This window comes from Poecile atricapillus, chromosome 1, assembly GCF_030490865.1.
Source record: "Poecile atricapillus isolate bPoeAtr1 chromosome 1, bPoeAtr1.hap1, whole genome shotgun sequence".
Lineage (NCBI taxonomy): Eukaryota > Metazoa > Chordata > Aves > Passeriformes > Paridae > Poecile > Poecile atricapillus.
Window position 1 is genome coordinate 114603131 of NC_081249.1, and position 24346 is coordinate 114627476.

Here is a 24346-nt window from a genome sequence, read left to right on the forward strand (position 1 = left end):
AAAACATGTCCTCTGTTTTTCACCCTTCGTCCAACCTTAGAATTTAATATATGTGTTGGCTCCAAGTAGCTGGAATATTCTCTTTAAATCCAAAGGTCACCGTGCTGTGGCTTGATAACATACCATTCTTGATTGCTGCCTGAACAAAACAAAAAATGTTGTTTGGCATAGTCAGAGGTAGAAAACCAAAATTATAGACCACAATAAAGCCTGCCTGTAATAATCTGCAGCCTTTAAGAAGAGAGAAAACATATGCTGTGAATTCAGTGTTCTCAGCTTGGCTGGGACACAACCAGAGAGCATTTCCCTTCTTTTACTTTTCAGTCCAGTCACTTTATTAATATTTCATGATAAACCTGCAGATATACAACCTGGAAGTTGCAGTTCCTCCTGTGCACTTTTAGGAGGACTTTTCCCCATCAACCCAGGAAGTGGATGAGATAATAAGGAGGACCAAAAAGTTCAACCCTCCGGGGGCTGCAAATCTGTGTGAAAATCCTGAGGAACACGTTTAGAAAATAAATTCAGTCAGATGAACTGTTCCAATAGGAGAGGATAACAGGACAAGGAGAATAGGAAAATGCAGGGAACTAAGGAAGTCTTCACCATTTTGCGAGCAAGGTACAACCCTTCTGAGATTAAAGCTGGTTGCAAAAAGTTTCACCCTAATCTCAAAAGGTTATCTTTGAGATCCTGAGGCACACATAGCATGACACAGATATCCACCTCCACTTGTCACGATAGGGAAGTTGTTACACCAAAAAAAAAAAAAAAAAAAAAAAAAAAAAATCAGTGATGAAAATGGCTGTTGGAGTCTGGGATACAGAGTGTGTGCCCGTGTTTCTAATACTTAGTTCTAAGATCCAGAAAAACACTGAATTTCATATAACATGAAATTCATGAGCATGTTTTCATGATGATATATGAGAACAACTGTTAAAATTAGATAGAAAAAGCTAAAAGTGTGTGTAGATTAGAAAGTTTTCTTAAATCACTGGGTGAAAAAGTTAGTTTAGAGAGCAGAAGGCAAGATGGAGGATTTAGGGTGTTGTCTCTTGTCTTTCTTCTTTCTTCTTCATGTTCTTCTCCTAGAGGTTTTTGGGTAATAGTATGTGATTGGACAGAAAATGCTGCAGTGCATCACAGAGGTGATGTGTCATTGGGTCATTAAGAAAAATAATATACGTGTCTATTGTTAATTGGGTAAAAATAAGTATGAAGATAAAAGAACTGCAAATTTCAGGGCCATTTTGTGCCATCGGGCACAGGATGAGCCACAAGGCCTTGTTGTACCATCAGAAGAAAGAAATGAACCATACTGCAAAGAATTAACCTTGTGCAGTCAGTCTGGAGAGACCTGCCAAGGTTTGTGATGACCTTCTAATAAACATGAGAAACAAGATTCTAATGAGCTCGGGAGTTTTCTTCAAATTATAAGAACAGATATAAGCAGCGCTCCCCACCAGGGAGGATCCAAAAAGAATTCAGTCCAAAGGAGGCTGAGAAAACCAGGAAAAGAAAGAAAAATACAAAATAAATGCAGCAGAATCAGAGAAACAGAAAAAGGATTATTTAGAAAAAAGTTACAAATGGCGAGTGTTCCTTTTCCTTGCACAGCAGTCATGGAGTGGGGGATGCTGCAGCCACTGAACTCTTCCCTGCTGGAGACTGAAATAACCAGGAAACAATACTTAGATATTTAAATCCCTCATTTTCTATCACTAAATGAAGTACCCTGAGACATTTGGGTTCCGGATGCTCCGTCACATCTTCTCACTCAACTGTTGTTTACTTCCACTGCAGTCCGTATGAAGCATGGAATGTTTCCAGAAATAAAGTAGGAACTCCTGGTGAGGCAGGGTGAGGTGCAGAGTTGGAGATGGGAACCATGCAGCAGTTTCTGGTGGCAAGGAGTGATTTAGACCCTGCTAATTAATTCCTGGTGGTATTAAGGATTTTTTTTTCTCCTCCCTGCAATCAATAAAATAATGAGGATCTGGTTGAAAAAGTCCTTCACAGCTAGCATACCATGGAGTTTAGCAGATCAAGGAGATGCATTCCAGTGCCCCAAATTCTCTCTCCATGCCCATCTGATTGATAATCTTTAAATACTCGTGCTTAAAATTAAAAAATACTTAAAAGCTCGTGTGAGTCTTTGGGCACCACTGAAGGCCTCTGGGCTGGGGAGGATGATTTACCCAGAGTGTCCCCACGAGCTGTAGTGGCTGTGTGAAACTTTAGCCAGGCTTTGGGGTGCCCAGTGCAGTGATTCTAGTCCTTCCAGCAAAGTCAGATCTACACTTGAGCAGCTCATGCATCCACTTCCTGACACATCTACTGGATTGGGACAAGCCTCACAACTCTGTGGTATTTTATATGTTACAGCTTTGATTCTCACACCTTTTTCAAGATCCTCTCTGTAATTTGTTATGGGGTGAGAGAAATAAAGTGGGTAGGATTACTTTTGTGGCTGCCCCTGGATCCCTGGAAGTGTCCAAGGCCAGGTTGGACAGGGCAACCTGGGATAGTGGAAGGTGTCCCTGCCCATGGAATGGGTGGAACTGGATGATTTAAGGTCCCTTCCAACCCAAACCATTCCATGATTGTATGAAATTACCCTGATGAACATTCCCTACAAGAAAATGGGTTTGTGTAACATTTTAACCCCAGGGCCCACTACCCACCTTCAACAGATTACAATGGACAGAAATAAGTATTAGGTTACTTCCTCTGCTACCTATCCCCATGCAAAACAATTGTAAACCCTGTTTTCAATGTTTTCCAAACTCCGATTAAGATCAGTGAACCCAGATTTTTTTAATTAATTGTGAACTGACGTATGAACATATTTTATGGACAGTTTTCTATGCAGGCAAACCCCAAAAGTTTTGAAAGGAACATCGAAATTGTTCTCCTGCCAACCTGTTCAGCCCTGTCCTCGTATGCAAAGCCTGGAGCAGAGGACTCCTCCCTCCCCTCCGAGAGGACAGCAGGGATGGGAAGGGATCCATCCCCCTGGAAGCTCCCAGCCATCCCAGGCTCTCCTGAAGGGAAGAGAAACGTCAAGTCTGGCCCAGCAACCTGACCTGGCCCTAGGGCAAAGGAGAATTTCCCTTTCCAGGGCTTGGCAGAGCAGAGTCCAACTCACAGGCAGAGAAAGCTTTCCTTAATAACTTTTCGACTTCCTGGGAAAAATGTTTTTTTTTTCTGAGCTGGGGAGTGTTTTTGGGGTTTTTATAGGGCCAGAAGGTACAGGGATGAACTCATCCACCTCACTGGCCCTGTGGCTTAGGACATGTTCCCTGAAGTCAGGCTTGGGAAAACAATCTGAAAACACCAACCAAGAAATACAAATCTCACCTTTTCCTTTGTTAGGACAATGTCAATCAATGAAAAAATAATAAATCATTTTAATTTTAATAGCTTTTTTTTTAAACTGCAGTGTTAGAGGCAGGAAGGAAAAACTTCTTATTCTGACAGGGACTAAACACAAATGTATAAAGTGCTGGCCTGCCAAAGTGTGTTTCTGCTGTAGGGACAAGGCAGTGGATTTTCTCCAAAAACAAAACTTGGTTCTGAACAATTTATTGCAGGTCCCTTCTGTGCTCTCTGATTTATAGCTCAGCTACTTATGATAAATAGGTGGTGTTAATCTTTAGAAGGAGATTGCATCTGCTGGTAGGACAGAACCTGACAAATTCCACCAGGCTGTTTGCATATTGGCAGGAGTTGTAATTATTAACATTAATTCTCCAAGGAGCCAAATTCCTTATCACTGATGCTTTTCCTTTATGAGCCCTTCCCCTTCAAAAATTTAAGCTTTCAGCTTTCCAGCAACGAGCTCTGCCTTTATTGGGATTGCTCAAGCCGTGTCTTGGAAGTTCCTTCTTTGTTTTTCCTTCAATAATTTGCTAAAAGTACTACCATGTGTAACCCTAATGTAGCAAAATATTTTAGTATATACTTAAAATTAATCCTGCAAAACTAAGAAAGAAAAATGAGAATTTGCTAGATCAGCTCTTCCAAACGAAAAGGGGAAATGAAAAAGTACCATATCCACAGCTGAAAAAAAAATCATTAATGTGATTTATTTGACATGAGAAAGCAAGGATCTGGGTTAGGTTATTTAGTTCTTCTACCTGAGCTTTCTGAAATCGGGGCAAAGAACTGTTCTAATCTGATATTTTACATCTCTGTTTCTCTGCTTAAATAATTGTGAAGGAACCAGATAAAATACTGTACCTACAGTACTCTTCTTTCTTGTGGTGATTTAGTATTTTCATATTAGAATTTTATTTTTTTTTTACTTTTTTACCTTTAATATTGATTAATTTTAACCCTTTGTTGAGAGAAATATCAGGTGTTTCCTTATGACTGGGCAGACATCAACAGTGAAAGCACTTTAATTTAGAAGATTGTGTTTCTTGCAAAATATTCGCTATAATCAAAATGAAGGGTTTTTTCTTACTCTATTCTCTTGATTTCTGTGTAATTTAAGCAACTTTGTTGTTACAAGTTACAAGATGTGTGCTTTAATTTTAGGCGCAGCCATCCCTCTCACATCAGCAGTGTGTCTTGAACAAGAAACTAATGTACAAAAGAAGAAAAAAAACCCTTTCATATGAATATCCTTGAAAGACTGACACCTGGAAAAAAGGATCCCCAGCCATATCTCTGGTCTTGTTATCTCCCTTTAGGTGTTTTTACCGGTGCTGAGACACCTGTTTGCCACAATGGAAGCTTTGTGCTGAAACACCACAGCCCATTTGGTGCAGTTGACTTGCTAATGGTGAATTTTTTTTCATGAGGTAAAAAGAGAGCTCTTGTCCTTTTTATGCTAAACTGGAATTAAATTTCCCAGGTCAAAATACATGCTGAGCAACACTTCTTGTACTTTCTTACTCAAGCAGCTTTCTCTTAGCAAATGTCTTTTCCACCACAGCTACAGGTTACTTTTTATTAGGGGAATATGACCACTGGCTCCCCAAAAGGGAAAGGCTCGTTTCCATATTGCTTTCCAGACCACTCCCTTCCCTGGGAATTAAGTGGCCTGCTTGCAACAGTAAAACAGCTCTGAGCTCATGTGAAAAAGCCATTTGAATCCTGGATGGATTGCACGAAACTTTGGTTCATTGGGTAATAACCAGATTAAACAGCCCATGACATAATAGATTCCATATTTTATAATCATCATCATCCACATCTTGCCTAATTAAACAAGATGCAGTAAGGCTGAAAATCAACATCAATATGTTGATTTAATAATTGCATGGGAGTTGCTGCCATTTGATTGACCAGATGCTGTAGTGGATAGCAGAGTTGTTTCCCTAGATCAGTTACTTTGAAATCTCATTCTCAACACACTCACTTTCCTTCACTCAGTGCAGGTATTTTTGACAGAAGGACATGAAGTGAAAAAGCTTCAACCTGAAAAAAAGTAGGTTTAGGATTTTTATATTGGGAAGGAATTGTTCCCTGTGAGGGTGGGCAGGCCCTGGCACAGGTGCCCAGAGCAGCTGTGGCTGCCCCTGGATCCCTGGCAGTGTCCAAGGCCAGGCTGGATGGGGCTTAGGGCAGCCTGGGACAGTGGAAGGGGTCCCTGCCCATGGCAGGGGTAGCACTGGAGGATTTTGACGGTCATTTCCAACCCAGGTCACTCTATGATTCTATTGCTCACTTATTTTATGGCATTTCTACAGCTAAAGAATATACATGCAGTTGAACTCAAACAAACAAACAAACAAACAAACAAACAAACAAAAAATCCTTTTCCTTTTTTTCTTCCTGGTTTCTCCCTCCTTTCTCCCAGTGAAAAGTAGTCAGGAGAAAATTCCTAGGATTCCTTCTAAAATGAAAGCTGAGGCTTTGTTTTTCAATCAACCTTTTAATATTTATTCAGAGTAAACTTCACTTTTTGAGTCTAATATAAAAAAAAAAAAAAAGAAGGTAGGAATGGATGCACAGCACCTTCTCCAAGTTCCCTGCTGAGAGCAAGAAGGAGATTCCTAGAATATGCTGAGGTGGAAGAAAACCCCATGGTTTTCAATTCCAACCCTTGTCCCTGCCCAGACCCCCCAACAGCCCCACCCTGAGCATCCCTGGCAGCGCTGTCCAAACACTCCTGGGGCTCTGTGGGGCTGTGCCCATTCCCTGGGGAGCCTGGGCAGTGCCAGCACCCTCTGGGGGAAGAACATTTCCCTGATACCCAGCCTAAACCTCCCCTGGCAGAGCTCCAGCCCTTCCCTGGGTCCTGTCACTGTCCCAGAGAGCAGAGATCAGAGATCTGCCCCTCCACTGCCCCTCATGAGAATGTTGAAGACCACAATGAGGTCTCCTCTCAGTCTCCTCCAGACTGAGCAGGCCAAGTGACCTCAGCTGCTCCTCACAAGGCTTCTCTCCAGACCCTGCACCATCATCATGGCACTTCCTTGGACTCTTTCTAACACCTTTATATCTTAACACCTCATACTTTCCTCTATTATGGATCCCAAAACTGCCCCAGGGTTGCCCAGTGTATTTCCTGCTCGGCCAGAGGAGAATCCTTGGCTGAGCCAGCAGCAAAGGGCTGGGACGAGGGGTCAGCACGAGGCCAGCTCACACCACCAAAACACTTTGGTCCCTCTGCCCTGGGAGCTCACACACCAAAGCAAGGATTGCTGTTTCCATGCCCTGCCCCAGTCTCTGCACTGACTGATTGGGGTCCAAGGAATTTGAGGACACAAAAGCTCGTTCCAAGAAAAGGTGGGTGAGATGTTGGGTGAGAATTGGCAGGGATTTCACTGTGCAAAGTTCCTGGTTAGGAGTAGACCACAGTTCCTACCTTCTTTATCTCCCTAGCAGGGGATTGCCAGAGAACACGAGGCATAAAAATACATTCAAAGTCTATAAACAAAAATAGGAGTGTAAATGTTTTATTGGCAAAAATGTTTTAATACGGGCCATTGCTAAGGAGTAACCAATTCCTTCTCCACAGTGACAGCCTCTGAAATACGATTGATTCATTTTTTTGATCTTGTTTATCCTAGCACCCACTGGCTTTTCTGTTTTTCAGTGTAAACTGAAGGCTTGTGCACTATCTTTTAAATGTTCTTGTACAAAAACAACCCCAAAAAACCACTTTTTGTCAGAGTTAGTGTTCCTCTCCTGTTACTGAAACTCTGAGAGAAATTACAATTGCCTAAATATTTTCATCAAAGTGGCTGTGATTCTTGAGATTAAGTTACTGGTTATCCACTGTGGTGTCTTATCCCCTTTTAGGTGACTCCTTCAAACCCAGCAGCCTTTGACTTACATGTTTTATGCTGCTATTTCATGATTTCTCACCTTGGAGAGGAAGAACTGGTACAAACCAATTCCCCTTGGATGGTTATGCCACAGAAAACACCAGCTTAACTTGCACTAGCTGTGACCACATGATTTTTTTTTCAGGCTTATTAAAGAGGACTGGAGACCAACTGGGATTAGCCACACGCCTTTGAGGAAGTCTTGGGAGTTGAAGTTCTTTTTGCAGGGTACTGGAGAAAAAATCCCCTGCATTCCTCTGCCTTGTGGTGTATTTGATCCGTGGGCAAAACAAGGAGTCTAATTTAATTTTACAGAGTGCTGTGATATTTTTATGAAGGGTGTGATGCGTGCACTATTTGAGGTTATTTCCCTACTCCTTGGACCCTCAGCCTAACACCTTTCATGGGCATTAAATCCTCATTTAAAATGTGGAAAGCCAAGGTTTAGAGGATAAGGTCCAGATATCAAACTCCTCTCAGACAAGAACTGAGAGGAGTTAGGGCTGATGAGCTCTTTTACCAACATTACTGTGTCCCTGTCCCTTACCTTATATTATATAAAATTTTAAAGAAAGAATGGGTTTGGAATTTTTTTCCTGAGAATCTCGTTTTTCAGGTAAGTCCAAAGTAAACAAGGTGAAATACTGCCCAAAGACTGCTTCTATTTCTTTTTTTCTGACTGAATTTTGTTCTGTTCAGCCACCATGAACCACATTAAAGTAGGAGGAGAGTGATGAAAAGCCTTCTATAGAAAAATCAAGTTGACAGCAGCAATCAAAATCCATTTCTGTAGGAACACTCTACCTGTAATTTTTATCCCCTTTCCTCCTCTCTAAGTATCAGAGACAATGTGACTCAAGTGTCCTGGGATTTGCTTTTTAGTGGTCAGGAGCATAAGTTCTTTCTAAAATCACATTCTTCTGTTTCAACCCTGGAAAAACAACAACAAAAAAACCCATAATTTTTTTTTTTTTTTTTTTTTTTAAATAGCACATTCTTCTTCATAGACTCCAAAACTTTTCACACTCTTCTTTCCTTGGAACACTTCAAGTGATAGAAAAATGGACCAAGTCCTCCAACATTTACCCTACCTGCAGGCTTCAAGAAATAGGAATTACACATCCTTGAATGAGATGTAGAAAGATAAAGCAGTTGTATGTATTCCTCACTGGCTGCTTTTGAAACTGGATGTCAAAATCAGCAGGAAAACTTAATGAGATACATATTTTTGAGGAGAATTTCAATGAAACCAACTCACCATGTATGGAAAACATCTCTGCACAGGCCCTTTGTATCAGTGGTGGTGCCTTTGCACTCAGAGAAAAGAGGTTCTTCAGCACACAGGCTCATAACATCCCAAGAAATAGTTCCAGCCCTAAATTAGTGGGTTAGGAATTGAGCCTTCTCAGAGCAGGAATGCTTTACCAGCTCCATTTGTGACACAATATCTGCAAAGTTCTGCTGGATGCAGGGGGGAAGAAGCAAGAAGAAAAATACAGAGGATATTTGTGACCGACAGACAAAGAAAACAAATCATGAAAGAATCAATAGAAATAGTCAGGGAATACTGGATAGCTAATCATAACATAAATCAAAAACTTCAAAGGCATGTTCAAAGATCAGAAATGCTCTTCTTTATTGCTGAATACCTTTGAATAAATATATTACTACTGAAGCTGTAACTGTGAAAATTGTTACTTTTTAGGAGATAGAAATTATAGTTTCTTCATATTCTATTTTATATATATATATATATATATATGTATGTATGTTTAAAAATAAATAAAGGCCTACTTAATGTTAGAAAATTTCAGATTTGTAAACTTTCTATGTATTCCTAAACATTCCAGGACAAATTGCTAAATCATTTTAAGTTGGAACGAAATCCACAGTGCTTGCTTACATTGCAGAAGGTGATTATTTCATTGTTTTCACACTCTGAAAAATGAAAATATATCATCTTGTAAATGAGCCCCATACCCCTGTTCAGTACAATTTATACATATTGACACAGGCATGCACTCTCCTATTAATACATTTCACAAATATTTTTATTCTGAATTTTCTTGGTTTTTCCCATTGAAATAAGATTTTACTTAATAAGGGTGGAAATTCCTTGATTCTTCCTGAAAAAAAAAAAAAATTAAAAATGGAAGTTTGGCAAGAGTGAGAGGAGCCCTGCCTGCTGTTAGGCAGAAGGACCTAAAAGATGGAGAGTGATGGAAACAAGTCCTTGCTCATCCTCCCCTGGCTTCTCCTGCCTTCCCTTATGGAAGAAGAATTAGGCTGTGGAACTCAAAGAAGCACGATAAGGATTTTATTTGATGTTTATCAAAAAGATTGCAGCTATGGTTGCTTCATGCAATTACAAGTACAGAAGGGAAAAAAGAAATAGGCCATGCATCTAACAAATGTTTATAGGGATTTTTTTTTCCCTTGGAATGATACTTCAGGACAGACTGTTGTAGTACAAGCACCAGTTTAATGCAGAGATTGCTTCAATTCATATCAAGTACCCAGTCCCTTCCTGCTAAAGATCACATCCTTCAGGGTGACCTCCAGCAGAACTGTAGAACTGGGGAGGATTTTCATCTATTTCATCTATTTTTCAGTGCTCCATTTTTGTAGTTGGAAACAAGGAAAAAGCCTCATCTTTCAACAGCAACCTCTCACGAGCCTTTCACCAAGGATTTTGGGAACATGTAGCTATCTATAGGCCACAGTTTAGGAACTGTTTCTTCAGCTTTAAAATACTCCAAATCTACCTGGGGTTTTTTGTCACCTCTATCTTAGATTTGAGGTGCAAAAAAAGAACTGTCATCAGAATTTCAGGGAGCTTCTTAAAGCACTGTTTGAACAGCCTGGACAACATCAGCTGCTGCTTTGAACTCGCCCTCATGGGCTACATTTTCTTCCTTCCTCAAATCAGTGTACAAGAATATATAAAGCACTACTTAATATCTGGATCCTGCTCCCCCTCCTCTTCCCACAGCTCCTGTTGTTTGAGCAGGATATATAAAGATATCTTTGTTATCCTTTCTGGAAAAGGAACAGCTTCTTCAGTCTTGCAGTTCTTTGAGAATTTATCCACTTTGAGTTTTTATTTGGCCCTTCCAAAGGAGGCCATGGCCTTGGCAGCAGAACTAGAGAACATTGACAAAGGTATTTAAAGCTCCCTGATCCAGGCCAGTGGGTCAGAGCTCACAGTTCTCTCTTTCTCAAAAAAAAGAAAAAAAAAAAAAAAGGAAAAGGAAAAATGTTAAAGACCTTGTTCTATAATTAAGAAAACACTAATGTCTGTCCAGGAAACAAACGTGGTTTGTATGATTTTGTTGCTTCTGCAGCTGAGAGAGGCTGAAGTGTCTCAGCTGTGGTTTCTGATACGACCACGGGTGTGAATCTGGAGATTTCAGGTCCATGTTAGAGCCTTTGCACCACCTCAACATCCAGTGCCTGCTCTACCTGTGCAGCCACTCCTCTTACTGCTACAGACTGGTGGCTAAAACGCCAGAGTTCAATTAATAAAGCAAATCCTTTCATGAAACACTTAAGGAAGCACTCAAATTTCTAAACACAGACTTTCCCAATCAGCAGCAAAGCCTGACCCTTGTATACTTTCAAGACATTTACTATTATAATTGTGGCCAGCTTTAACATAAACAAAAATCATCCTGGAGGGAGCCTTTCCAGAGGCCAAAGATGGGTTGTTTGAAAGGCTGAGACCTCTGTGTGCTGTATCAGAAAGCAATCTGAGTAATTCCAGTGTTTTATCCCTACAGCTCCTACCAGGCCTACTTTTCCACTCCACCGGCAAATGGATTTCATATTTCATTTCACACGCACCCCATCTGCACAACAATAATTTGTGTACCTTTCAGCTGACTTTATGGAGTGAACTGCTTTAACTTTTCCTCAGGAAAAGGCATCATAAAGCGAGGTGTTGGTATGCCATGTCCAAGTGTTTTTCCTCCGAGCGAGCTAGAGCTGCTCCTGCTGGCACCAGGGTCTGATAAGCACAGAGTTAAGATTCATTTCAGATGTAACCTAGAGAAATTTGTTTCCCTCCACTGAATTTGTCCTGCTCAGCACGGAGCACTGGGAGGTTTTTTCAGCACTTTAGACACTTGAAATAATCCAGTGGAGTTGTTGGCTCAATTATTTATCTAATACACCAGAAGAAATGTTTTGATCTTCTGTTGAAGTGCCACATTCTTTGTTTTCTTGATTGCTGCTATTGAATAATTAGGCTTTTCTAAATTCTGTTCTTGTCTTGTAACAAATATTGACTGCAAATTTTGATATTTCTGATTAGCAGAGAAGCCTTCACAATTAGGTGGGAATACAGAATAACAAAGGCTTGGCTTTCCAAGCAAGAGATATTTACAGTGTTAGACTTTTCTCTTTCCTATCAAAATGCTGGGTTTGGTTTTGTTAAAATTTGTAATTCTTGAAAAGAATTTGCAGATTCATGAATCAGAAGAACAAATTTTTTATATGAACAAGGTAGTGTTTTTCATTTAAAAAAAAAAAAAATTAAAAAAGATGACTCAAACTTTTGTCCACTTTCTTTGTTCTTTTGGGTTTCTTTTTCCTGTTCATCAGATGTATTTCCATAGCATGATGTAGAATGTAAATATCAGGGATTCTTTCCAGCCTTAGATAATAAACATTTTGTAAAATACTCTGAGGGTTTGCAGGTTCCCTGAGCACCTCATACCTCCATGTGTGAAATGAGTGGTCTCCTGTTACCCTTACCCCTATCTTTGATTAAAAAGCCCAACTAACTGTAAATGGATTAAAGGCAGCACAGGGATAACCTTGTTTGTTAAGTCAATAAAAGCCTAAATTGAAAGGATTGTAAATCTATGAAATATTTACTGACATGTTAATGCTATTTCCAAGCACACTTGGAGCATTTCCTGTCATGTTAATTAAATGTTTCTTATTCTATTTCTTCCACTTAGGCCAGGTGGCTGCTAAATCAATCAAAACACGAGGCTGGGAGGGGGAAGCTACAGGGGAAGGATTTGCCCACCTCACTACAGCTCACAGGTACAGAGGGAATTGTCCTGAAAAGAGTCATTGATTCACCTCTGGAACAAATAATCAGGGATCCATCACCTTTGAGGAACTCTCCCACTTTTGTCCTACTGATCTTTAAATAGGAACCTTTTTGGAGAATTATTTTCTCACTCTGGTTTAAATCTGAACCCATTTTTATTGTCATTACCTAAAATCTTTTCTCACCTCCCTCCCCTTTTTTTTCTATCCAGCGGTAGTTAGTTTTGTTTTGTTGTCCTTAAGAAGAAAAGTAGTTTTCTTTTCTCCTCTATTGCATTTTATTTGAAAATGTGGTTTCCAGGGCCAGCAGCCAACTCAGCAGTTGCCTCTTAGAACAGAGATTTGATTGGAATTTATGGAAGAAATATAGGTGTGAGGCCTGTGAGCAAGGGCTGCCTGGGACTGGGTTTATAACAGCCCCCTTTGTCCTGCCTGCCATGGAAGTTGGGCACACAAACACATGAGATTGCTGAGATGGGAGAGAAACTGGATGTATTTAAGCACAGGGGGAAAAAAGGGACCTTTGGATATGACTTTTAAATGTGCAGACAGAACAGCTTTATTAAGATCTCTGCATCTTCTAATGCCTCTGTTTTGGAGGTGGCTGGGCAGGAGCCCTCTTTGTACCAGGGATTGTGGGAACTGCACCTTGCTCTGGAGACAGAAGGGTCCAGATATCCCTTCTGGCTTTAGAAATGAAAAATCCTCCCACAGAGTGGAAAAAACTGTGTGGAATTTTTAATTCAACTTTCTGTTATTCATGCCTGCATTGGAGAGGTGTAAAGGTTTTTCCAGCTGTACTAAAGACTTGCCCCTAAAATCCCCTAAAACGCAGTTGTTCTTTACTTTGTTTGCACTTAGAAATGTGCTAAAGATGTGGCAGCACAAGGATATGGGCACAATCCACCTCCTCTGTTTTGAAAGATGACAAAGCCTGGCAGCACTTTCAGAAAGATCTTGACAGATCTCTGAGGCTGCCATGGAGTTTGACACCTGTCTGCCTCAGAGCCTGGACCCCAGCAGCTGTAGGATGAGACAGTTGTCACTTCCTCCTTCTCCCCAACCATCTTTTTGGGTTGAATAGACATCAAAAAGGGAGCAGACAGACCTGACAGCATCCAGATTTAGTGACTGCACAGTGCCCTTCAAATTCACTGATACTGGAGTTCACAGGGGGGATCACAAACTGCTCTGCTTGGTAACAAATGTACCCCTGAATGACCAAACCTGACTGCTGGCTTGTCCACAGTTGTCTTATATCTGTACTTTGATTTTTTTTTTTCTCTTTTCTGAAAGAATTGTGTGTTGTCATATATTAAAGAGAAAAAAATCTGCTTTAAAATTCAACTCAACCCAGGCTATGGTTGTTCATATATTTGATGAAGGTTAATGTGAATCTCATTAATTTGGCCTGCTCAATGTACCCAGTGCCCTCAAGCCTGGTCAAAGCCACTGACCTCAGCCTCCTTCACATCTACACTGGAGCATGACTTAACTCATAAATTCATTAAGTCAGGAATACAGCTCCTGACTGTGATATGAGATGCTAAATGCACCTCACATCTAACAGCATTTGTCAAAAGTCTTTTCTCATTAGGCTCAATTTGGGTTTTACAAGAAGTTCCCTTGGAGATGCTGGCTGTTTTCATCTTGCAGCAGCAGTAAAGAGTATAATAGTCTCTTAATTGATCCCTGAGGAGCTGCAAATGTGCAGAATTGCCGCTTTGTCGACTGGGTTCTCCCAGGGACAGGAGCTCTTGGGTAAATTTAAGGCTGTGTGATGAAGATAGTTTGTTTCTGAGCTTCTGTTCAATTTGGCTCCTAATGAAGAGAGCTGGGAGTTTTGCTCCGTGCTTGTACAAGGAATCAGAGAATCAGAAGTGTTCAGGTTGAAAGGGGTTGAAGATTATGCATTTCCAACCCTCGTGCCATGGGCAGGGTCACTTTTCTCTAAACCAGGCTGCTCAAAGCCGCGTCCAACCTGGTCCAAGCACTTCCTGGTGTCCAGGGGCAGCCACAGCTGCTCTGGGCAGCCTGTGCCAGGGCCTCATCACCCTCACAGGGAAGAATTTTTTTCCTAAAAGCCAATATAAACCTATTCTCTGTCAGTTTGAAGCTGTTCCCACTTGTCCTGTCACTCCAGACCCTCGTAAAGAGTCTCTCCCCATCTTGCAGGTACTGGGAAGCCACAATTAGGTCACCCCAAAGCTTCTCTTCTCCAGGCTGAACAATCCAAATTCTCTCACCCTTTCTCTCTAACCAACTTGGTAGACTCATTTTCTCCCAGAAGCTCCCACAAGGACACTGAAGGATGAGGCAGAAGGAGCAGGAAAAAGGGGGAAAACAACCTGTGGTACAGACTCTATTTCCACTTTCCTCCTTGAATGGAACAAGTATTTCCTCTGGTCCAGGCTCTCCTTTTTGTTTGTGCAGATACTGCTTGTTATCTTCTCTACTGCCTACAGTGGGTGCTCTGTTGTGTTCAAAGCACATTTACTTGAGAATTGTTTGATAGTTCCTCTTTGGAAACCCATTAGGAACTATTCACACCGACTTAAAACTCGGGAGACATTAAATTTCACATAATGCTTCCTGAAAAGCTCTGGCACATGGCCTGTGTTTCAAGAAAGAGTTAAGCAGGGAATGCATATGGCAAAAGAGCATACATAAAGCTGTCCCCACCTTTTCCTTTGCAATAACAAAACACAGACCTCTTTACGGGGAAACTCAAGAAAGTAATTCAAAAACAGCTCTTTCATAACTTATCACTCCCCTACATATTATATTGTACAGGTGTCACTGTGTAATCCCCCACTCTCAACAATCTTTATACCAAACTGAGGATGTAAAAGGTCCATCTGGATTTCCTCTGGCTTTTCCTCCCAACATTATTCAGTCTCTGTTTCTTCAGTCTTGGCTAAGCTGGTGGAACATGCCCTAAAATGTCACTTACAGCACTTTCATATTCTACACTGAAAAAAATTAATGGAACAGAGTTTGCAATTCAAATCCTGACACTGACAGACATTTGCTGAGGCAAAGTCAGGAGGTTCAATTTAGAAGCTGTAAACTGTTACAGGGCTGTAAATTCCTATTCCATTAATGTTGTGACACACTTAAATGGGGGAAGAAAAGAACCAGTCCTCAGCTTTTTGGAGCCTATGAAATCAGGGGTAATCATGGTGCTTCTGCAGCTGCTTCTTCTACCTTTGCCACTTAAAACTCCAGGTGAAAATCCAGCTCCCTGGCCTTTTAATTGAACAGTAGATTTCTGAGTGAGAGGCATTATTTTTATTTTCACATATTAGTACCTCTATGAACACTGGCACAATTGTAATTCAATAGAGATTTATTAGTAATGATTTACAGATTCATTCACCTGCTGAATTATGTTTTCTCTGAGACATGATTTTTCCTTCCTAAGACACAGCAAAGATAAGCGGGAAGGGAAGGGAAGGGAAGGGAAGGGAAGGGAAGGGAAGGGAAGGGAAGGGAAGGGAAGGGAAGGGAAGGGAAGGGAAGGGAAGGGAAGGGAAGGGAAGGGAAGGGAAGGGAAGGGAAGGGAAGGGAAGGGAAGGGAAGGGAAGGGAAGGGAAGGGAAGGGAAGGGAAGGGAAGGGAAGGGAAGGGAAGGGAAGGGAAGGGAAGGGAAGGGAAGGGAAGGGAAGGGAAGGGAAGGGAAGGGAAGGGAAGGGAAGGGAAGGGAAGGGAAGGGAAGGGAAGGGAAGGGAAGGGAAGGGAAGGGAAGGGAAGGGAAGGGAAGGGAAGGGAAGGGAAGGGAAGGGAAGGGAAGGGAAGGGAAGGGAAGGGAAGGGAAGGGAAGGGACTAAAAACCACAATTCACCAGTCCAAGATAAAATTCAACAACACCCCAAGAGGCACCAGGTATTGTGGGTTTTGTATTAGCAGCAGTCTCCAAAAATCCTACTTTTGCTGTTTGACTCCCATCCTTCTTTACGGCTCTACACAGTTAACACTGAGTTTAAAACCAGGGTGAGATATTCAGAACCTTAGAAGGTTCTCCTTCCATTTTTCATTTCCTTCTTTCTCTCCACCACCATCACCATCATCACAACCGAGGTCTTTTTCCATCCAAAAAGGAGAGTGCTGGGAATAAAATGCTACAGATGTTTCCACAATATAGTCTTGATACATTTCTTGTATTTCATGTAAGTCCTTGAACTCTAGATTATTTTGTATTTTGTCATGTTCAGCCCTGCTGCAGTGCCTTCCAGAGCAAATTCTGAGTGTATTAATTAGAACATGTGCTCTGGTTTTCATTCCATCACAATTTCTTGTGATTAGAAAATAGGATCAGACAATATAATCCGATTAGTTCCCTGCTCCTGCTGATTAACTGTGTTCTTTCCCTGGACATCTCAGTGTCTGAGCAGGCTCCTCGCTCCTGGAGAGGACAGGCTGTCATGAGAGAGATTGTTTTACCACTCACTGAAATTTAACCTGTATGAATAAGGGACTCCCATGGGAAACCATGAAAATCTGTCCCCACGGTAGGATAATGCCAAAACCAGCTTTGAGTTTCAAAGTCACCAATGAATCAAGAAGGGTGAGAAATTATGTCTGAGGAACCATTTCCTTCAAGCCTAGTTCTTGCACAGCAAGGAAGTTTCTTGTAGCATGTCTGTAAATTTTACTTCCTTCATGAAATTAATCAAGGATATTCACAAAAGCACTTCTCAGGCGTTTAAAGCTTTGGAGTTTTTGGGGTTCTTTTCACTGCAACTTTTAGTGTGAAGAAAAAACAGGGAGAATAAATTTTCCTGAAAACTTTCCACATCATTACATTTATTAAAATTTTGGTGTACAATTTTAACTCAAGTCAAACAATATTTTTCTGAAACAGCTGTGGGCATGGATTCAGTTCCAAACTAACAGAAAGGAAAGTGCTTTAACACATTTTGTGAGCACCTCTAGCTTTGCACACTCTCCAGAAACTCACATTGGCTCAAATTAAGCACTGATGTGTTACCTAAGCCTTAAAAACATGTGTTTCTTTTCCAAAGATGTTTTGAGTTGGTCTTATGGTTCAGGATTATTGCTAAAGTAATAGGAGTTATTTTGGGCAACAGCTGCTGCTGTTGATAAGAAGCCTTTGTATGAGGGAGATGTATGTTGAGGTTGGGTGTTTCCTCTCTTTTCAATTTTAACTTCTTATCCAGGTTCTTTAATGGTAAGGCCTTGTGCACTGAGAATCCCAGAAAAGCACATTTTTGTCCAGGCTTCTTTTCTCTGTTGAGCAGCAAGAACAGCTGGTAGGGAATCCTAACCCAGAGGGAAAGTGGCTTGGTCTCCCTCCCCCACTCGGTTATTTCTCCCAAGAAGAATTACTTTGCTTTGAAAGCACACTGATTATTCTGGAATAAAGTAATATTCCGTATATAATGTTCCCAGGGGATGGGGGTGTGCTGAAGCTGCTGCTGAAGGATACTGCTACAGTTAGCCCAGTTGGTTTTCCTATTCAGCTTTACTTGCTTTGAAAACAAATCCTTTCCACTTCAATTTTAAAGAATCAAATGGTTATGAGCAGGTGAAGAGAGGGAAAATGGAAGCACTCCATTTTAACAAGAAATCGGGCAGGTTTCTGAGTTACATCTCATAGAAGTGGGAGGTAGGAGTTTGCCTCAGTCATCAGCTTGAAAGGTATTTTTCTTTTCTCAAGAAGTATCAGCTCCTTGTGATAGAATAAATCAAGAGTGAGGAAATCAGTGGAACTGTTGGGGAAGATTTGGAAGGGAGGGCTCTGAGCAGGGCCCAGGCTCTGCTCCAGGGCCCAGCAGTGGCACCAGAGGAATGGACAGGCTGGGCTGATCCCAGGAATTCCCCCTGCACAGGAGGAACAACTTCTGCCCTGGGCAGTGCCCAGCCCTGAGCAGAGAGCAGAGAGGCTGTGGAGTCTCCTTCACTGGAGATATTCCAGAGCCATCTGCACACACTCCTGTGTCCTGTGCCCTGTGCCCTGGGATGGCCTTTCTTGAGTAGGGAGGTGGCACCAGTGACCCACTGTGCTTCCTTCCATCCTGGGATTCTATGAGTAAGAATTTCTTATTCAACCCATAAAAGGTGTGAACAGCAGAAATAAATGGGCTTAGATGACAATGAGTAGAAAAAGCCAATAACCAGTATCATTAACTTCTGATCATTTTGAAATATGTTTTACATACAGAAGCCATGGGACTGAGCATTAACAGCTCTGTAGGTCAAAGTCACTTTCACATTCAGAGTGTGACTTTTAGGTGTTGCCTGCTGGATGATTCAAGGATTGCTCTTCCCATTTTTGGGCCATGACAGCGCTGAGAGGTTTGGAGATGCCAGCACCACAAGATGATGCTGATGGCTGTCTGGCCACCTTTGTGGCTGGGACAGAGGTCAGGCAGGAGGACTTCTCCTGCAGGCAGGCATGCAAACTATGCATAGACAAGCAGAGATCAGCCAGAGGCCTTATATGCTGCTGAGACCTTGACTACACAAGCACTGAGGAGAAACTGCCAGGTGCACCTTGGAAGCGGAACAATAACCCATAATTTGATGAGTCTAAGAGGTCCTGAGCATTGGCTTCAACTCAGGTAAGAAGCAGCAAGATATTAAAAAGCCCCTCAGCTCCCAGAGTCAGAAGACTGCTTAATTTCATGCATTTGGGGGTGGGTTTTGAGCACACTGCTCTGATCTCACTGATCTCCATACATTTGCTTCTTCCTGTTCTCCCCAGCCCCCCATAAATTGGATTAAAGGCTTGTATGATTGATACATGCAGTAGGGTGAATTCATCAGGCAGAAGATTGGGGTCAGAAGGAATTTCCATTAAAAGCAAACTGGAAATGATCTGAGGAAGTCTGGAGGAGCTGAGGAGGAAGAAAGAGGGGGCTGAACAAGGAGATATTTCTCTGGAGCATTTGGAATGGATCAGTCTCGTATTCAAATGAAAAGCAAAGCAATCTGACATTGCAATTTGGGTGACTTTATTCCAATACAGCTTCTGAGGAAGTCCAGAATTCTTTCTTAAGATTTGCAAAACAGCATGGAGATGCCATAATTTCAGGTCTGATTTTGCTGACAGAAAGAAAATGTCAGGATCTGGAAATGTGCATGGGGAAATTAAGACAGAAGGCACCTCTGTTTTATCTATTTCCGTGGGAAGCAGAAAGCACTAACCATTCCTTTTAATAGAAGGTAAAGGGAGAAATAATTTGTTTTTAATTTTAGATCACTGCTTGCATAGTTTTGGGGTTTTTTGTTTCACACCAAATATCCCTCTAGCCAGGTAAGCCTGAAATAAAGGCGCAGCCTTTAATTGTTTTAATCATCTCCCATTTGTTTGAAAGAGTGATGCACTGACATAACACTATGAAGTACTTGCTTGACATGGTTCATTCCAAACCATAATCACAAAAGATTGATAATAGTTTTGGAATTTTTTTTTCTCTTGAATTTTCAACAGCCATTGGGAATTACCACCAGGATGCTTCCTGGACACTCCAGGGACCAGTTTGGCTGGAATTTCTCTTGTGTTTTGCACAGCACATGGTGAGTGCTTCATATAAATGACCTTTTGCATCTGTAGCATGTGGAGGCAGGGGTTAGAAACAAGCTAATACTTGTTTGATAGTATTGCTTGTGTTATCACCATCTGGTGCACAGCTAAAAAAGTACCTAAAATTATTCTGTTACCACCTGGCATTTTCTGGCAGTGCAGAATGTTGGCTTTGGCCAATAGAACTGCAAAGTGAGAGTTTAAACACATCTTGAGGTTCAACTAATGCTGCACCATTTGAAATGTCTCTGATACTGTGTATGCACCTTAAGAGGAAAACCTGAGGGTGGGGGAGGAAGAAAAAAAATTAAAAGGAAAAAGTAGATTTGGAACTCTAATAATCTTACTGGTTTTAATTTATCTGCAGAAGGAATTTAAGTAAACAGAAACATAGTAAAAGTAGAAATTGAAAAAGATGCAGCACACTAAATCCAAACAGTATCAAACATTGGCTGTTTTATCTCAAAAATGCAATAAATGGGGGGCTGATGAGACCAAAGAGCTCCATTTACAGATGAGATTAAGCAGTCAGGACAAATTTATTACTTTTGGATTAAAAGCAATCACACAGCATTTGTAATCAACAGAAGAAAAAGCAAATGCAATGCTCCTGATCGGGGAGAAGCTGAATTAATTGCTGCGTGTGTTTATGGACCCTCAGTGTCACCATCACTCATGACACGCAGGTATCAGGTCACAGACGTTATTTTTTTCCCAGTATTTCTACCCACACATAAACACATGTTTGTTTTCTGAACGTTTTTAAATGAAAAAGTCCCTCCTGGCCAAGTTAGCATTGAGGAGGAGAAGTGCAGTGCTTCATTTTAAAGTCTGATAGGAAGGCAGTTTGGGGACATGACTGCAGCACATTCTGCTGTGAACTCGGAGACCTCAGCTGTGGAATCAATCCATCGCATTCCTCAGCACAGGGGAAGGGTGGGGCTTGGCTTGCAGCATCCCTGGCAAAAAAAAAACAACGAAAAACTCTTGGAGCAGCTTCCTTTTGGCTCTGGGGAGAAGGCCCCAGCAGTGTCAGCCTGCAGAGAGGAGCAGCAGCGCTCCCCAAAATGCAGAAGTTCAGTAATCAAGGCTGGAGAACGGGATGATGATCAATGGCATGTTGTGCCACACACCTCACAGACACTGCAGTGTCTTGGTGGAGGGAGCTTTTCAAGGAGATTCCCAGTCCCACACTTCTGCTGTAAATTAATACATCTGATATTTTTTATGATGCTCACGTGGCCTCTGTTAGTATGAAGATACGCTGTGTAATAAATAGAAATCAATGTTGAATTTAAAGAAGGAAATTGTTTGTTTTGCTTATTTAGCTCAAAAGTGAATGAGCTGAAGTTTATGTTAATATTTTACCACGGTTAACATTTCTCCAGTGAGGGGCCAGCAGACATAAACAAAAGAGGTTTGCCCAAAATTAAGTTCAGCAGGTAACTATTAGAGAGTTCAGATTTTCCTATAGAGTTGCAACTTCTGTTATGGAAATTGAGAATATAAATGCATAACTTCTGTGGAATTTGTGAATCTGATTTAAATCTGTGCGATTTATTAAGAGCTGGAAATTGAAACTTTTCTGCTGAGTGGCTTATTTTGATTGGTGGTGTGAAATTCCTTCCCTTGGTTTAGAAGCTATTTGAAAAATGTGAGGTAGAAAAAGGATAGCTCGAGCTTGACAAGAAGCAGCCCATTGAATTGTGAGTCTGCAGTGATAAAATTAGGAAACACATCAGAAGCACTAAATGAATTACCTTTTAAAACTGGTTTAATGTCATGTCATGTTACTGTCTAGAGCTCTGTGACCAGATCACTGAGGGGAAATCCTGGTTCGAAATGGTTTTAATGAGGTGAATTACAGATAACTTGGAGAAATCTCTCTGTTTTTCTCAAGAAGCCTCTCATGTGAAATACATAGCAACTTTTTTAGTTTAACTTCTTTAATAAACTATGTAAAAATAATGCTGCTGGGAGGGAATTTGAACTACTGTAAAGGGGCATTTGAAGAAAAATTGATCTCCAATACTTGGGTAGGAACCAGATCCTGCAACACAAGTGACAAGATTTGCTTATGGGCTGAATTAATTGCTGTGAGCCTCCAGTGGGCCAGGTAGGCAGGAAGGCCAATGGAATCCTGGCTGGGATCAGGAATAGTGTGGCAGCAGGAGCAGGGCACTGATTGTTCCCTGTGCTGGCCACAAATCCTGTGTCCAGTTCTGGGCCCTCACTCCAGGAGAGACCCGGAGGGGCTGGAGCGTGTCCAGGGCAGGGGATGGAGCTGGGGAAGGGTCTGGAGCCCCAGGAGGGGCTGAGGGAGCTGGGAAAGGGGCTCAGCCTGGAGAAAAGGAGGCTCAGGGGGCCCTTCTGGCTCTGCACAACTCCCTGACAGGAGGGGACAGCCAGGGAGGGTCGGGCTTTGCTGCCAGGGAACAGGGACAGGAGGAGAGGGAACGACCTCAGGCTGGGCCAGGGGAGGTTTAGAATGGAGATTAGGACAAAATTCCTCACAGAAAACATTGTCAAGCACTGGAAGGAGCTGTCCAGGGGAGTTGTGGAATGACCATCCCTTGGAAGGGCTCTACAAACTTGTAGATGTGGTGCTGAGGGACGTGGGTTAATGGTGGCACATTGGCAGTGTTGGGTTAATGGCTGGACTCGATAACTTTAGGGGTGTTTTCCAAACTTTCTGATTCTTCTGGAGGTTCTGGAGCCCAGTTTATTCCTAAGTGCTGTAAGAACCAAGCACACTGTGTGTGATGTGCCTCTCTAAGGGCACTGGCGAGGTTCAGACCCCCCAGTTTGCTTGGATAGAGAGGCTCAGTCCTGGCTCCACGGATTTAACAAACTCCAGGGGCAGGAGAGGAATGGACAGAAAGAACAGAAATCCATTTCAGAGGAAAGCTGAAGAGAAATGGCCTCAGTCTTTAACATTTAGCCAGGTTGTGATGTGAGCTGGTGAAATCCTCAGCTGCTCACAGCAGTGGAGCTGGGGATAATAAGAGATTCCAGGAATGGGGCCTGAGCTCTCCACCCAGCACAGTCGGGGAAACCAGGAGCAGCACTGGGAATTGAACTCAGATTTCCTGGACTTCCACTCAGCCCCTCAGCCTCAGATGACTGTACTTCCTCCTCCTGAGAGAGAAAATATTACCTGAAAATAAATACTACCCTAAAATAAATCTAAAACTTTTAGATTTTATTAAAATCTAAAAAAAAAGAATTTATGTAATTTAGTATTATATCAAGAATACAATGAAAATTTATTGAGTCACAATTTACTTTTTTTGTAATGGATACTTTTACAGTATTTTCTAACAACACAACACATCTTTAACCCTACAGTGATATGGTTTATGGCCATAATGGGGTCAGAATTAATGAGGGGCAACATGGCCTGAAATTTTCACATTACCAGCAACCCTCAAACTTCTTGAGGAGTTACATTCAAGCAGGCTAAAAAATAGACTGAGCGAACAGGGGAAACATTTTGAAAGATAAAATATTTCAAATACTAGCAGATGAAGCACTTATTGTGAAAAAAGAAAAAGCCTTAGGAATAAAATAAAAAAAAATGCAGTTTGTTATACCATAATTATATTATTGCCTCAGAACAATCAATCTATTTTCTTTCTGAGAATATTTCCAAGCAGTTGTTTTTGAGCAATTTTCCTTGTATGAATAATCAGTCTTTTGAAGCATGACTCCAGTGTAAGGTCAAAGTTGTTTTTTATATTCTCCAAGCAGCTGAATTGCTTTCTGCTTATGTAATACAGATGTCAAGCTGTTTGAAATACTTGTGCACTTTGGTGACTTGTAAGAAAAAGAAGCAAGAACTTTCTACAGTACTTGATTTTGTCAATTTGAAATTTCGTTTCTCATTTTAAATGGATTTTTAAGCCTCATTTTTGTGGAAATTCTTCCCACCTTACAAACAAAATACAGTATTGCCTCAGTTTTCAGCAATGACTTTTTATCAGAATTTAACTGTGCTCAAAGTGGAGTGACAACATTCTTCAATTTTTAGTGAGCAAATTTCAGGCAAATTGGAGTCTTATCTGAAATACCTTCAAATCTGACAGGCAATTGAAAGTTTATTTTTCATCTTGTGAAACACCTAGAGGTAATTCTGCTCTTCCAAGAATGAACTTTTGGTCCTACTGAGCCTGTGCAGGTTATGTAAGTTTTATCTTTTAAAAGACATAATAATTATGACAATATTAGGAGAAACAGGGACATGTGTTTGTCATGTTTGAGCTGGGGTGGGTGGAAGAGGAGGGCCAGATATAGAGGCCATATCCTTGGATTTGGTGTGGAATTTGCCCGTAATAAATCAAATTTACAACACAGCTTCTGAGGAGGGGTTTGTACAGCCTTGGCTTGCTGGGACAATAGAATTTCTCCAGGATCAAAAGGCCTAATCAAACAGAATTATTGCTATTGTGAGGGCT